This window comes from Rousettus aegyptiacus, unplaced genomic scaffold (assembly GCF_014176215.1).
Source record: "Rousettus aegyptiacus isolate mRouAeg1 unplaced genomic scaffold, mRouAeg1.p scaffold_m13_p_14, whole genome shotgun sequence".
NCBI classification, from domain to species: domain Eukaryota; kingdom Metazoa; phylum Chordata; class Mammalia; order Chiroptera; family Pteropodidae; genus Rousettus; species Rousettus aegyptiacus.
In genome coordinates, this window is record NW_023416289.1 from 60465533 (window position 1) to 60468234 (window position 2702).

At 53.1% G+C, this 2702-nt stretch overlaps 1 pseudogene; it reads right to left on the reverse strand.

Moving 5' to 3' along the window:
- Positions 1-1909: 1909 nt before the first annotated feature.
- LOC118611603 lies at positions 1910-2028 on the reverse strand (annotated as a pseudogene).
- Between the last annotated feature and the right edge of the window lie 674 nt (positions 2029-2702).

Here is a 2702-nt window from a genome sequence, read left to right on the forward strand (position 1 = left end):
TCTAATCTACTGCGGATTCCTGCTATGGTATTCTTCATTTCAGCTATTGTATTCTTCATTTCTGATTGGTCACTTTTTGTGTTTTCAATCTCCGTTTTTACATTTCCTACCTCGTTATTGAGGTTCTTACTGAGCTCGTTGAGCATCCTTATAACCAGCGTTTTGAACTCTGCTTCTGGTAGATTGCTCGTTTAGTTTTCTTTCTGGAGTTTGCTCTGTTTTTCATTTGGGACATGTGTCTTTGTCTCCTCATTTTGGCGGCCTGTGTTTGTTTCTATGTATTAGGAGCTGCTGTATCTCCTGGCTTGGTGGAGTGGCCTTATGTAGCAGGTGTCCTGTGGGGCCCAAAAGTACAGTCTCCCTGGTCACCTAAGCCAGGTGCTCCAGGTACAGGCTGTGTGCCCTCCTATTGTAGTTGCACCTTGATTGCTGTTGGCTTGTCAGTGGACAGGACTGACCCTTAGGCCGATTAGTTGTGAGGACTGGTCACGACTACAGTGGAAGAGCTATTGTGTGGGGCTGGCCCTACAAAGCAGAGTTTGCTTTAGCTGGGCTCTGGTGCCTGCCCAGTCTGCCCTATGGGTATGTCGTTTGTGGAGGTGGTTGGGTGGGGCTCTGGTCTGGTCTGAAGCTGGTCACAATGTGTGTTGGTTCTGGGGTCTCTTGGAAGGGGCTCTGGTGTAGGCCGAGGTCAGCGGCTGCCTGTGCCCTGACTGGAGCCACCTGGTATGAGCTACAGAGTGGTCTGCAGGTGGTTTCCACTCGTGCTGGGCTTGGAGGCACCTAGGAGAGGCTAAGCTGCGAACCAAGGCCAGCTGTCCCTAGTACTGGGCTGGGGGTTGCTCAGCAAGAGGTGCCAGGCACATGGAGGCAGGTGCTGCTTGCTTAGGGTTTGTGGGCCTTTGTGAGATTTTAGGAAAGTCCGCAGCATGCGCCAAGAAGGCCGTTTGTATGGAAAAGCCACTGGAAACAGCTTGGGCCCCCCACCCCCACGTCGGGACGTTGGGACGGTGAGACATTGGGACATTGGGACATTGGGAGGGGCGGGGACTCGAAATCACATGGGCGGGGCATTGGAATCACGCGTGCGGGGCATTGAAGGGACATGGCCCAGGAATCACGTGGGTTGGGCGTTGGAGGGGCGGGGCCTAGGAATCACGTGGGCGGGGTGAGCGCAGCGGCGGGCTGAGGGACACTCAATATGGCGCCCGCTGCGCGAGCGGCTGGGTGGGAGGAGGGCCCGACTGAGGGACAGTGGCCTCGGCCAGCACTTCTGTCAGGGAGCAGCCGCCCCTCCAGCCCTCGCCCTGAAGCAGACCTCTCAGTCCCTCCCCGAGTGTCCCTGGCGCCTGTCGAGCTGCGTCCCCAGCGCTGGAATCGGAGCGAGCGAGTCCCCGTCAGCGGTGAGTCCGTGCGCGCCCTTTAAGAGGCAAGTCTGTGACTCTGGCCGCCCTCCGTGTCACTCGGCCGCCATCCCTGCTGGTTTCACAGCGGAGGTTGTGGGGACTTCTCTTCCCGGACTGGAACCTGGGCTGAGGAGTCCGGTGTGGGGCCGGGACCCCTCGCTCCCCCCGGGGGGACCCTCCGCCTTTAACCGCCTCACGCGGGGGCGGGACCAGCCCGTTCTGTGTCTCCGCCCTCCCGCCAGCCTCGCGGTGGCCTCTTCAGCGTGTCCCTAGTTGTAAGACTCTGTTCGGTAGACCTCAGGCGGTTCTCAGTGACGGTTCTGTGCTTTCGCTGTGATGCTGAGGAGGTCGTGGGGGGTGGCGGCACCGTGGTCACCTGCTCCGCCATCTTGACCAGAAACACCGATGCAGGGCGTTTTGAATGTGATTTACTTTTTTATCTGTGGACGTTATCACTCTACCTCCCGAATACTAAGGTTTCCATATGAGGTGCCTTGTTTTAAGGCCTACGGCACCTGGTCTTCCCAGGTGGTCCCCCATCCAGGTACTAAACAGGCCCGACCCTGCTTAGCTTCCGAGATCAGATGACATCGGGCGCGTTTAGGGTGGCGTGGATGTAGACTGCCTTGATTTGTTTTTTTTAAAAGAGTCTATGATCGATGGGCACTTGATGGGTCTTTTCAATCTGGAAAATCATGTTTTTCAGTTCTAGGAAACATTGTTATATTATTTCTTAATGGTTCAGTCTCCCATTTTCTCTGCTTTGTTATTTATATTTTTAATTTCTGGAACTCCTGTTTTTCAGATGTTGGTTCTCCTAGATTGCTGCTGATTTTTAAAAATGTTTCTTTCTGTCTCCCAAGTCCCTTCACTTTGTCTTCTGACCCTACTTTCTGGAGACCCCTTTAACTTTTTCTGCCACCCCTTAAATCGATTTTGGTTTTGGATTACTAATTTCCAAGAGCTTCTTTAAAATTATTTTTTAAGCATCTGATACCACAGATGGAATATTTCACTTGTCTCTCTGAAAATATTCTATTTAAAAAATTTTTTTTCTTCTGCTTCCTGCCTCATTTCTGTTTCTGTTGTCATTGGTTTGTTTGGGTTTCTGTTTTCCTGTTAAGAGGAGGACTCTGAGAGTGTGCCTGGCCGCGGAATTCTGTGAAGACGTTCTGACCAGGACCTGGCATGCTGGGGGCTTGCCAGCATCCGTGAATATCTTCTATAAAGAAATTCCTGCGGAGAGGAATCCTCCAGTCTCTTATTGGGAGGCTAAGCCTGGCTGCCAAGGTTCCT